At 46.6% G+C, this 13,243-nt stretch overlaps 1 protein-coding gene across 2 annotated transcripts in view; it reads left to right on the top strand.

The window, feature by feature from the left end:
* The first annotated feature begins 6,481 nt into the window (after window positions 1–6,481).
* The window catches only part of SCEL (sciellin), a 72,199-nt gene continuing 65,437 nt past the window's right edge, over window positions 6,482–13,243 (top strand). Inside the window, exon 1 of one of the 2 annotated variants that reach the window (XM_006116448.5) lies at window positions 6,482–6,857. The gene's annotated coding sequence lies outside the window, so the exon portion shown is untranslated. The remainder of the gene's footprint in view (window positions 6,858–13,243) is intronic. The other variant, XM_006116447.5, reaches the window with a different exon arrangement.

Here is a 13,243-nt window from a genome sequence, read left to right as displayed (position 1 = left end):
GGCCCACAGCATCTTAAACTGAGGCACCACAAACTAATTATACTTCTGAAAATTTTGGCCATAGTAATTATATGTCCTGGAGAAAATTATGTACAAATCCAACCAGCAGGACTCTGAATAGTAAAAGAAGGAAAACATTATATCAGACGATTAGGTGAATGGGTTCTGTCTGCATATTCTCTATTTTGAGATTGTCACAAATGATGCTCCTCTCGACTATTCCTACCTACAGGATATACTGGCTGAATCAGTTGTCACACACACACACGACTCTCTTGCTAAACCCTTAGCTAGAATATGGGGTCAGAACATGAACTCTTACTATGTTTTTATTCTTAAGAAAATAACAGGTAAATCAAAGACAGACAATACAGCTTGCTGAATATCACTACACTGTGACCTCACAGAAAAACACAGGTTAAAAGTCAACATCCATTGCTGGCAATTTTTGAGAGCAAAGTGCATGACTCTCAGTTAAATAAGCAGGCTCTGAGAATGAAACATGATCTCATGCCCTAAGCTAGTGATTTAAGTAAGAGGTGAATCAGAAATTATGTCCTTTGGGGGAAAAAAGCTATTGGTGAGTCATATTTAGGTATGCTTCCCTCTGCATTTATTGCACTGCTCTGAAAGTGGTTCCTATAGCTTTATTAAGAACATGTCTCTGTCTACAAGGCTACCTTACTCTGCAGCAATTTTGAATGGTTCTTGTCTTTTTGTGTGTGTGGTGATGGTGTGGCTACCTGTGTGGGGAGGATGCACTGTGACTGTTGTGTGGAGGGCTTTCTTTTCCATTCTAAAATGACTTATGCTGGGCATGTCTTCAAGGAGACTTTGGGTTAGCATTCTCCTGGTAGGCGGGTTTTGGCAGATAAAGAGGAGGGAAGCTGTGTGAGCCACCACCTTGCCCCAGTGGCATAACCAGACCTACTCCTTCCTCCCACACATAGAATCGTGCCTTGGCAGGCCCCTTACCATGTCTGCTACCAAATTGTGTGAGTCTAGGTGTTTCCTTGAGAACTCTGTTGTGTACCTGCTGTATAGTGGCTGATTTAAAGCATAACTTTGGCCTTGCACAGAACACATCTCCATTGTCTTTAGAGAGGCCTTCACTATATAATAACATATTAGATTTTAGGCTCCACAGTGTCTCTCCTGTAATGTGTGTCCTTGTAACTTTTTGTTATAGTGGGAACAGCAGGGAGCTTGCTGTGTACCCCGGCTCCAGCCGCTGTCCGGCTCACAGAAATCCACAAGCAAAAATGGACAATGGAAGACATGTTTATGGAGCAAATGGAGTGGAGGAATATGCTACTTGATGAGATGGGAGCAGAGTGGCAGGAGAGGACAATATAATGACAGAAAAGGACAGTAGAGCAGTACGAGAGGAGAGCATGCATAGGACTGCAAGTGAAGCACCAGGAGAATGGCTTTTAGTCTCTGACAGCTATGATGGAGTGCATGGTGGTGTGCCTGGAGAGGGTCCCCATCCACCCCTAAATAAAAATGCATGATTTCTGAACATCAGTCTTTGTATTGCCTGTATTGCAGGGGTAGGGCATTACACACTTAATGCAGGAGCACTTTGTTGAGAGCAAAGTGCATGACTCTCAAAACTGGCCATTCATAACATTTTCTTTGTCCCATATCTGCAGTACTATGCTTGTCTGGCAGCACCAGAGCCAACAGTGGGGGAAGGATAGCTCAGTGGTTTGAGCATTGGACTGCTAAACCCAGGGTGGTGAGCTCAATCCTTGTGGAGGCCATTTGGAGCAAAAATTTGTCAGGGATGGTACTTGGTCCTGCTATGAAGGCAGGGGATTGGACTTGATGATCTTTCAAGGTCCCTTCTGGTTCTAGAAGATAGGCAATCTCTACTAATTTTTTATTCATAAGCACTGAGCCTACCTTTTTTACATGAATTAGTCTTTAACAAGAAAAGAGGTTACAAATATTTGCTCTAAAGGCACATTTACTATGTTAATACATCTAGGCTACGTCTAGACTACACGCCTTTTTTGAAAGTATCTTTCAAAAAAACCTCTTTTGACAAAGAGCGTCTAGATTGCATTACGTGGATCAAAAAATCAATCCGCTTTTTCAAAAAAGAGCATCCAGACTATTGGATGCTCTTTCAAAAAAAAAAAGGCACCCGGAACCGCTTCTGGCAGAGCATGGGGGCAGCATTTACAGCCCGATGCTGGTCCATGCCCTTTGCAGAGGCACGTGCTTAAAAGATTCCCCAGGACAGCCGTTGTTCTGCTTCTGCTTCTGGCTTGCCTACCTCCTAGAGGGAAAGCAAAGCTACTACAGTGCTTGCTCTGGTTGCCCTGCTTTCTTGGACACCACAGCAATTTCTTTTCTGTCTGGTTTTCCTGCTTTTCATTGTGTTTTTGGCCATGGAGCCAGAGCTGGCCCTGGGCAGGCGATGGCCCCACGCTGCCATGCTGCAGCTTCATGACTTTGTCATGAAACTCCTGCCCCATATGGACCCGGACTAGAGCTATGAAACCTTTGTCCGGGATGCAGGAGCTATGCCCTTGCTTCCAAACTTTTTTGGGGACAGGCGGATTTGGAGGCATGAGACGAATTTGGACTGGTGGGGCTTGTCATGGAGCTCTGGGATGACGACCACTGGCTCCGCAACTTCCGGATGCGGAAGGCCATGTTCCAGGAGGTGTGTGCCTAGCTCACCCCTGCTCTGGAACACCAGGACACTCACCTGCAGCCTGCCATTCCCCTGCAGAAGCGGGTCGCATTCGCCCTGTGGAAGCTGGCGACCCCTGACAGCTACCTCTCCGTGAGACATCAGTTTGGCGTGGGGAGGTCTATCATCAGGGCCGTTTTGATGGAGGTAAGTCACTTTCGGGGGACAGGCCCTATTGAGTGGGGGGGGGGGGGAAGGAAAGGGCTGAAAAAGGGGGACTGCCAGGCAAGGGCAAGGAGGAGTGGGGGATGGAGTGGCACTTGGAGACGGTTCCTCGGCCAACCCTGCACTGATGCGCGGGAGGGGGGCATCCTGACAAGGGGAGGAGTGGGCTGCGGGGGGGGGGGGGGGAGTTCTTCTCCCAAAGTCTTAGGTAACCTGTCTTACTCCCTAGTTTCTGTCTGTCCATTTGTGTCTTTCTGCAGGTGGTGAGGGCCATCAATGAGGAGCTGCTGAAGAGGCTTGTCCATCTGGGAAACCTGGACACCATCATTGCTAGCTTTGCTGGGCTTAGCTTCCCGAACTGTGGAGGAGCCCTCAATGGGACACACATCCCAATCCGCGTACTGCCCTATCAAGCAGCCCAATTTATTAATCGCAGGGCCTACTATTCCATGGTGCTGCAGGCCCCGGTTGACCACCAGGGACAGTTTATGGACATTTGTGTCGGGTGGTCGGGGTGGGCACATGATGCCCACATCTTCCGCAATTCGTACCTGTATCACAGGTTGCAGGCAGGGACATTTTTCCCACATTGGGACCTCACGCTTGGGGATGTGCAGATGCCGGTGTGCATAGTGGCCAACGCAGCCTACCCGCTGATGCCGTGGCTCATGAAGCCCTACACCGGCCACCTGGATGCGAGCAAGGAGTTATTTAACATGCATCTTAGCCAGGCTCGCATGCAGATTGAATGCGCATTCGACCACTTGAAAGGGAGGTTTTGTTGCCTCCTCACACGGCTGGACATGGGCGAATGCAACATCCTCGAGGTGGTGGCCGCATGTTGTGTGCTCCATAAGCTTGTGGAGAGGAAAGGGGAGGCCTTCCTGGCGGGGTAGGGGACAGGTGCTAATGGCGAGAGGGGACAATTCAAGCAGTCCTGGACAGCTACCATCCGCCAGGCTCACCAGTCTGGTGTTCGCATCCGAGAGGCCCTGAGGGAAAGATTCTCTGAAGGAGCCCACTGACTCTCCCCAGGGCCTCTCCCATGGGAGATTTGGCTTGGCTCACCCCTACCTTTCCCTCCTCAACCCTCACTCTCACTCTCTTCCCATAAAAAATATATAAAAAACCAATATCTGTTTACAAAGAAAACCGGGTGTTTATTAGAAACAATATCTGTAAGGAAAATGTGCTGTTTAAAACAAAACATTCTCTTTTTTTACTGTTCTTCTGTTTATATACAAGCTAGATCTTTCACTCCAAAATAAAGATTTTGTTACATCACTGAAATGGTCTTTCTCACTGGGGTAGTAGGGGACCTGGAGGGGAGAGGGGGGCTCAGGAGGGGGCCGCTGCTTCCCTGATCGCAGGGTCCTGCCACCTTGCATTCTGGCACCACCATGGCACTGGGGTTGGGTGGAGCAAGAGCTAGTCCTGGCCTGGGCAGGAGGGGGGGGGCAGCTGTTGGGCCTGTGAGAGCTCGGGATCAGGAGGGTCTGGGGCAGAAAGGGGGGCTGGGGAGCAGGAGGTGCTGGGGAAGAAGGGGGTGTTGGGGGAGACAGGGTCCTGACGTGCAGGAGGAGCGGTGCCCGTGACAGGGCCAGGCAAGGCTAGGACCTCCCACACAGTGGCACAGATTGAACTGCGCTGCTGGACCAGCTCATCCAGCATCCTGTTGCGTCATTCGGCCTCTGTCCTCTGTTGAAGAGTCCTGTTGAGGTCCTGCAGGACCGCCCGTTCGCCCTGCCCTATGTCCACCCCTGCCGTGTAGACACACCAGTGCCTTCAGGTGCCATGTGTCTGGGATGGTGGTGGGGCAGGTGTGGTGCTACCCTCTTGGGTGAGGGGTCTGGCTGTGGAGGAAAAGAGGAGGACACAATCATGTATGTGTGCATCAGCTGTCCCCGAGGGCATGCTGTTGCTGTAAGGGGCCCTCCTTCAGACAGGAGATTCTCAGAGGTTTTACACGTGATCCCGTCGTGTGTGAGTTGGGCATCAGCCTGAGCATCACAGGTTCCCCACAGTGGCAATGGGACAAGATGTTCCCCTGCACTGCCAAGCCGCTGTGTGTGATAACCCCTCAAAGCACTCACCTGATGTTCCGTCCGCCATGTCCGAGGACGCCTGGGAGGCCTCTGGGGTTTGGAGGACTGGCTCCAGGGATAGAGTCTCTGCTGTCTCTTCCTCATCCTCCTCCTTCTGGTGCAGCTCTCCTGTCCCTCCTTCCTGATAGTCCTCCCTCAGGGGTTGGTCCACAATATGGTGGGGTAACCCAGACTCCACAACACGCAGCGGGGCCTGGGCTTCCCCACGATCCAGAATCTGCTCCAGGTCCGCATAATATGGGCAGCTCTGTGGGGCTGCTTTGAAGCAGGAGTTCTGGTCTCAGGCCTTTGCATACCCCTGCCACAGTTTCTTCACCTTGGGCCTCACTTGGTCCAGGGTGCAGGGGTGATGCCCTTTCTTGGCCAGTCCCTGGGCCATGTGCCCATATATGTCCACATTCCTGCGGTGCTACTGCATGGCCTGCAGGGATTCTTCCTGAGACCAGAGTTCCAGGAGGTTTTTTATTTCAGGCCCTGACCAGGCTGGTGCCTGCCTTTTGGAGCCCCTGGGTAGGTCCTCTTCACTGTCCCGAGAAGGGCCAGGGGGGCCTTGAGGCTAGGACTGGCTAGCATGGCTGGCATGGGTCCTGAGGCTGGCTTCCCTAAAGCAATGCCTGTCTGGGTGCCTATGCCTTTAAGAGGCTGCAGACAGAAACAGTAGAGCTGCTCAGCATGGTAAGGAAGGACTGTCCACCAGGGCTTCTTCCTGGAGGCCATTTTTTTTCGAAAGAACAGGCTCCCTGCGTCCACACACACCTTTTTTTGACAGATCTCTGTCGAAAAAGGCATTCTTCCTCGTAAAACGAGGTTTACCGCTGTCAACAAAACCGCCATGTTCTTTCAATTTACTTTCAAATGAATGCGATGTGAGTCTAGATGCAGAGGAAGATTTTTCGAAAAAAGGCTACTGTTCTCAAAAAAGCCGTGTAGTCTACACACACCTCTACAGGCCTGATCTTGTGAGGGACTGAGCAATGTCAGCTTCCTCTGAAGTTAGGATCAGGTCTTGTTAGTATAAAAGAGCCCCCAAATTACAGAACCGGTGAATATTAAACCGGTTTAATATGCACTTGTAGCCCAAGTTCTTGGGTGTGGTGATTTCAGAGCTATGGAGTCCTGTGTTCCTTTGTCTCTTGTTCAGAGAGCCTTTTCTTAACCTTCAGAGCAATGAATTACAACAAGGAAAAATGGAGGCAATCTTTCGTCTTTGCCCTATTAACATCAGCAATAATAAAAGGAAATACAAATACACCCGGATGGCAGGAATTTGCAACAGATTCTGGTGTGAGTTGTTTTTCTTGGTATGTGTTTTTTTTCTCCTAACATAAAAAATGAGACCAGTATTTAGTGTGTCAGATTCCAGTTTACATTCCTCACATAACATTTCTGAGACCTTTCCTTGATGAAAGATGGTCCTTCCTTGCATATTTCTTGCATGTGAATATGTGCATTACATTCATTAAATCCTCTATTTGAGAGAGAGGCCCATTGCCCACAGACCTTTTATTTGTGTGGAGAATCCAAACTAAACCTTGTGTGCTATATAGGTATCAATGGCCTAAGGTGCTAATTTTGGATCCATTAAAGCATTTTTACTTTGTGAAACCCAGCCCTGCTTTATGAAAAGAATACAGCAAGTACTGGAGTACAGCAATCTCAAAGGTATTTTTAATGGAATTAGTATTTGTACTAGGTGACACCCTTTTCCACACCTCCCACCTCCTCCATAAGTGACTCAGCCTCTGAAGGAGAAACCTCGAGCTTTTCAGTCAGATGGAGTGTGATACTGCTCTCCGTAAACTGTAACTACCCCTCAGTTTCCAGGTGACCATCAATCATTGCAGTCGGCCAGCTGCAGAGTACTTATTAATTATATAGAGGTAAGCCTTACTTTTAAAAACTATACTGTATGTTTCAAGTGGAAGATTTTCAAATGTGCAGTGATATTTGAGTGCCCAATTTTTGCGGCTTAAAAGTGCCTCATTTTTCAGAAATGACTGTGAAAGTTAAGCATCTTTATGGTGTCTCAAGCTGGGAACTCAAAATCACCGCAGACCTTTAGAAATCTTGGCCAAAATGTGTGCATTACGTTATACATTATCATTTGTTATCTTGCTTCTCTGACTGAATTTATTTAATTATATTTTTTATTTTTCAAATAACAAACTGGACACACATCTCCTTTTCAATTAGAGGTGTTTTATTGGTATTTTTCCTGTGTTCTGTGGTATCTTTATAATTTCTGTGGCATTTCTTTTTTAAATATCACAAGAAACATGATAAAATAAAAGTCTCATTTACCTGAAGTTGCCTTATGGTGAATGCTGAAAACCCTATCAGTAGTTAGCCTTTTAGGGGTTAAATCACCAATAAAGTATCTAGAAGATACTAACATAATTTCAAAATATGCATAAAATAGTAAAACATGACTGTTTTGATCCAAGACATTAATTTTAGTACATCATAAAATAAAACATATACTTATGGGACATTAAGGCTGTAGAAACTAGAGGTTGCAATAAAAGTTTTTTAACTGAAAACAAATCCGCTCTGTACTCTGTATGAGAGAATTATTTTAAAATTAATCTTTCATATACTTGTAAGGGAAAACAAGGTGCATAAAAATCAGAGTTCTGATTTTGTAGGTGATTTTTGTAGTACTGACAATTTCAAAGCTTAACTTCTTTCAAAACAGAATCTTCTCCACCCATGTCCTGAAAAACCAGTTTTGGTAGCTCTCTGTGCTGTGAATTGACAATTTATTTCCGTCTTGCATTTGTATGCTCATTGGCTAAACTTTTTTCCCTTTTAACTTGTAATTTTTCCTGTAATTCAGAGATATGGATATTAATAACCTTTCTTATGTGCAACTCTTCAGCCCAGTGCAAATTTTAAAATAGCATGTAAAGTACATGGACCATTTTTTAAAAACTGGATCCAGCCCCCAAGGCTCAGGGCCCCCCACCTAGCATTGAGGAGATGGTGCTGGTACCCCCACCCCCCTGCCGAGTCTGGATCACAAAAAATCTAGTAGGCTGGCTCCACCTAGACTTCAGTGTGCAAGGGGAATATGGGGAGTGAGTGACCCCCACATCACTGAGGGTTTTTTGATTTTTTCTCACTTGTGTGCAGCCCCTAACTAATTTTTCTGTGGGTCAGTGGCCTCCATCTCAAAAATGTTCCCCATCCCTGCTATAGCCCATGAAACTTGAGAAGAAATGTTCAGCCTGGGAGCAATTTTCTTTTTAACTTTGTGTAAAGTGTGTGTGGTTACTTGAAAATGTGTCTCCCAATAAAGGATACTTAAAACAGTCAGCTCTTGCTAAATAAACTTCAATTTGGGATTAAAAAACTGAGTCCGTTTCTCAACTCAAGAGTTTCGAGAGGGTAAATGAGAATTTGGTTGGGTTTGTTTATTTGTCAAGCAACTGAATTACCCTACAGGTTGGACCTTGCTGGTCTGGCACCCTTGGGAACTGACTAGTTCCAAACGAGGGGATTTACTGGACCATGGAAGGTTCCTTCCCTTCTGGCCCATGCTGCCACAAGGCTAGGGCTCCTGCCTGCCCCTGCTACTGCCCCAGCCCACCAGGGCTCTCCCCAGCCCCACTACTGCTGGGGCCAGAGTGCCACAGCCAGTGCAGCCGGGGCAGAGCTCTGCAGCCACCTAGCTACACAACTGGGGCCGGAGCTCTGCAGCCGGGGCTGGGGCCAGAGCTCCCTGGCTTGGGACAGAGGTCCATGGCTATGGCCATGCTAGAGCTTCCCAGCTGCTCTGGCCAGGGAGCTCCGCTGGGGTCAGAACTCCCTGTCATGCCATCTGTCCTCCCCTCTCCCGACTCCACACACTGGGGCTCCTGGCTGAGTTGTCAGTGCCCCTTAAGGCACTCTACACCACTGCTAGACCTCCCTCTTCCTTGGCTCTATGGTCCAGGAACATCCATGCTCCATGCCAAACCACGGATGTTGCCAGACCAGGGAGTCCCGATCATGGGAGGTACAACCTGTACTTCTACTCCTTTTGCTTTCACTTCAGAATTTAAAGCAGGGTGTTGATTTGGTAATAGATTGGGGAAAATGCATTCGCTTTTCTTGTGTACGATCCCAGCTGAAAAGCTAGTAGTCTGCCTAAGGTAAGGAGAAATGTTTCCATTCTTATTGCCAAAAGAACTAGCTTTAGAACAAAACAGAGGTGGCACCACTGTTGCTGTGTTGGATAAAGCTGGCATGAGGGAGGGAGGGAGGAAGGAAGAGGCCCATCCTTCAATCGGGAAGGGAAACAAAGGGCTGAAAACATAATTACACATTTGACTTGAGGCTTCATTAGTAAGGACCAATAGCACAAGGGATGCCACTCTTGATGGGGTATCTGACCTCCATCACAATAGAAATAACAAATAAGAATATACTGCTGGGTAGTACAGATTTTGTGTCTAGGCAAGGGGTGAAATTTTGGACTCATGGAAGTCAGTGGCAAGTTATCAGTATGACTTCAAATGTTAGACTGAAATTTCCAAATGACAATTATTTGTCCATAATGCTTACTTCATAGAGCCTGGAAATCTCAAACAAGAGATATCTATGTTAGCAGGGGAAGAAATACAGTTTAGGTTGAAATGAGCTTCTAGTAGAGCTGATGGTTACTACCCACTAACACATACTCATAAAACATGTTATTTTCATGGGAAAGGAGGGAGAACATAATCTGACCTGATCTGACTGACTAGGTCAACAAATAATGGGAAAATTTTAATGAAATACTGTAGTTGTTTTTTTAAAAAATTGGAATTAATTAGGGCTACATGTGTTTTTCATTTAAAATGTCAGCTTCAACTGGTCATATTTTACAAGTAAACAATAAGCCTTGCAGTACAGAATTCATAGCTTTTTCCAGAGAACAAAACATCTACCAAAGGAGATTTTTACAACTAAAATGTCTCTTGAACTTAAGCAAAAAAACCAGTGTGATAAGTTAAAATAGGGAAAACATAGACCAGGGCTACTCAACTTTGGAAGCCCCGGGGGCCACAGTGATACTCAAGCACATGCTGAGGGCCATAACTTAAGTGAGGTTGCATATACATGCAAATATATGCAAATAGCTTCTTTCACATTGATGGGCACTAATACAAAGCACTTCTCACAATGCCCTGGTGTTTCCAGCACTCCTCCCTGGGAGCTAGAAACGGTGACATCCTGTACCCCTCTGTTCCAGCCAGCCCACCCGCTTGCATCTTTTAGTGCTCATCCTGCCTGGGAGGCGCCTCACCGTTGTGGAGCGTGTTCCCAGTGGAGGCCATGTTCAAAGGATCCCACTCGCAGGCCTCATTTTGAGCCCCTCATAAACCCAAATCGCACCATGGGCCGCATGCAGCCCATGGACTGTGTGTTGAGTAGCCCTGGCATAGACCATAAATTAGGAAGAACTTCCTAATGTTGAGATGAATTAGACTGGTGTAGGTTATTAAGGGAAGTAGTGAAATCCCCATTGCTGGATGCATTTAAATGTAGGCTGGATAAAGCACCAGAAAATGTGCAACTCATCCTGTCCTCTCCATTCCACTTGCTTAGATACTGTGGTGCGATATAATAACCTGGACAGATCCCTGTTTCTAAACGTCTTAATAACATTTCTTTGCATGCAGAATAATATATCACAACCAGGACCAGATGGAAAACTATTTCACTTTATGAAAAACTTTCCGGCTTCACTCTCCACCCTACAACAGTCTGGCAGCTAGGAATGGGAGACTGGAGACCCAGATTCTGCTCCACTTGGAACAGGGACTTGATCCTAGGTTCACCTCATAGCCACCCTGCTTCTTGCTATGGTGGGATATGGCTTGCTTGCATTCTCATCTGTTTTTTGACCAGAAATTCCATCTGGGTCTGAGAAACTTTCCTGAAAAAAATTTCATCAGAACCAATCAATTGCTGCAAAACAGTTTGGCTTCAATAGAAAAAGTTTGTTAAAAAAATTTAGAAAAATTCTAATCATAGCTTCCTTCCTACCTCTTGTAGTGTAAACTTCCTGTCTGTTCAGCATGCAGTTGTGAAAATAAGCTTCCTCTCCAATAGAGATGTAGTTGGTTAAACAATGAATTGATAAGTGAAAGCTTATTGGTTAATGCTACCAACTATACACATCCCTCTTCCCCTTCCCCCGCAGCTCAGCCAGTAGATTTTTTTAGAGGGTTGGCCAGTAGCCTGGCTCAGTACCGGCTTGCGCCAGGTCCCGGGAGTTATCTCCTGCTGCAGCTCTGTATTAAAATTAATCTAAGAGCCGGAGGCAGGCAGCCCGGTTCAGTCTTGGCTTGCGCCAGTCCTGGGATCTACCCTTGCTGCGGCTCTGTAAGGAAAGTATTATTGCAGAGCCGCAGCAAGAGGCCTCCCAAGGTTCCTTCCAGTTGTAGTATTCTATGATTGTATGTCAGGGGTTTATTAGGTGCCACTGTGGTCTGACAGAGTTTGATTTAAAAAAAATGCAAAAATAAATATAAATAAAATAAAAATAAAATACTCATGGTGTAACAGAATCTGAAGAAAACCTCCTGCTTTATCAGGAAAAGCAAACTGAAGGTATTTTCATTCTGCTGGAGCCCATGAATATGGCTGCAGTTAAGGACCTGAATAGTTCTAGATATACCTGATAACAAAAAATATTCGAATGTGACCTACTTTAGAAACAGTAAATATGGAAAGGAAAGAGGGAAAAAAGAGCAAACCAAATCCTTACATCACAAGGCAAGAACAGGATTGCTTGGATTTCTAATGGAATAAATGTCCAGTTTCCTCCTCTGGTCACAAGGTATGGGAGAGTCATATTAGTCTAGAGCTGAATATTGCCACTGGGGAATACCACATTTTGGACAAAGCAGAGAATAATTACCTGTCTCCTTTATTACTTTAAGAGCAAAGTTTTAAAGCTCTTGAGAAAGCTGGAATATTAGAAGTACAATAGTTCCCGGAAGACAGATTGCTGGGCACACCCAAATAGAGAAAGAGCTCCTGGCTGTGGTATTTGGAGCAATTATATTAGTACTTTTGTATTAGTACCTAGTAATAACGGAATCAAAGTACAAATTCCAGGAGACAATCATAGCAAAACTCTTTCTTGGTGAGATTGCAGCACCTTTAATGTTGCCAGGTACAGTTATTAGTCTTAGCTGACAGCTTGAATAGGGCATATATACTCATCATGAGTGAGTTGGAGGAAGGGGAGCAGGGCACTGAATCCATTAACATGCCAGCTCCCACTAACTCTCAGTTTCAACACAAAGCTGGTAGAAATAAAAGAGGCTCTGGAAAAGGACATCCAACTACAGGCAGTCAAGAAAATGATAGTATGAGTAGAACTGTCCCGTCCATAGTATGGTTCAGGGTAGCTGCCCCAGACACAATGTTTTTGGAAGCCCAATGACAGCTGCCTCACTAATCCTATGAACCAGGCCTGCAGGGCCCAGGTAGGCCTGGGGAATTACCTTCAGGGCCTGGTGTGGGGTAGGACCAGGGGTCAGGTCCCTTATATTCACCATGGTAGTGGGAGCCACAAGAAGCAGAACATCCCAGCAGCTGCTTTGCTCTGCCACCTATCTCCTAGCCTGCTGCGCTCCACTTCACTGCGATGGTGGCAAGCAGAGAGACCTGGACCCCACCCTGGCTGCAGTCCGCTCTGCTCCCTGGAGTGATGCATGGCTCAGGGGAGCAGAAGGGAGGAGCAGGTGGCTGCTTCGCTCCAGCTCACACTGCCATGGTGAGTGTCGATGGTCCAATCCCTGCTGCCACCCACTGCCATGCCCCCCCCCCCCCGGTAGTCCCCCGGGTCACTTAATTCAGGGGAGGGGTTGGGAGAAGAGATGCATTGGGAATGGAATGGGGTGGTGCAGGAGCACGAAGAAGCAGGGGCCGTTTACAAAGGTGGCCAGAAGACAAAAGCCAAGTTCCGGTAGGACCAACACCATACTTTCAAACTAAACATGAGCTGAGTTTGAGAATGGAATCATATTTGAAGGGCGGAGAGTTGTTTGTCTTGCCTCATTACATAAGGGTGTCATGGAAAAGATACATGCCTCCCATTTGAGGATTAACATCTGTTTTAGGTGGGCTTGAAAGAGTGTTTACTGGTAATGAATGAAAACACAAATGGGCTTGTTAGACAGGTGTGACACCTGCCAGTTATGTGATAACCACTAGTAGAAAGAGACTATAGCATCAGGTGAGTTGCCCACTCAGGCAGGGGAAAAGGTGGGAGCAGGCTTCTTTACCT

This window comes from Pelodiscus sinensis, chromosome 1 (assembly GCF_052426305.1).
Source record: "Pelodiscus sinensis isolate ZL-2025 chromosome 1, ASM5242630v1, whole genome shotgun sequence".
Lineage (NCBI taxonomy): Eukaryota > Metazoa > Chordata > Testudines > Trionychidae > Pelodiscus > Pelodiscus sinensis.
Note: the sequence above shows the minus strand (reverse complement) of the source record. Positions and strands in the feature narration are given on the sequence as shown.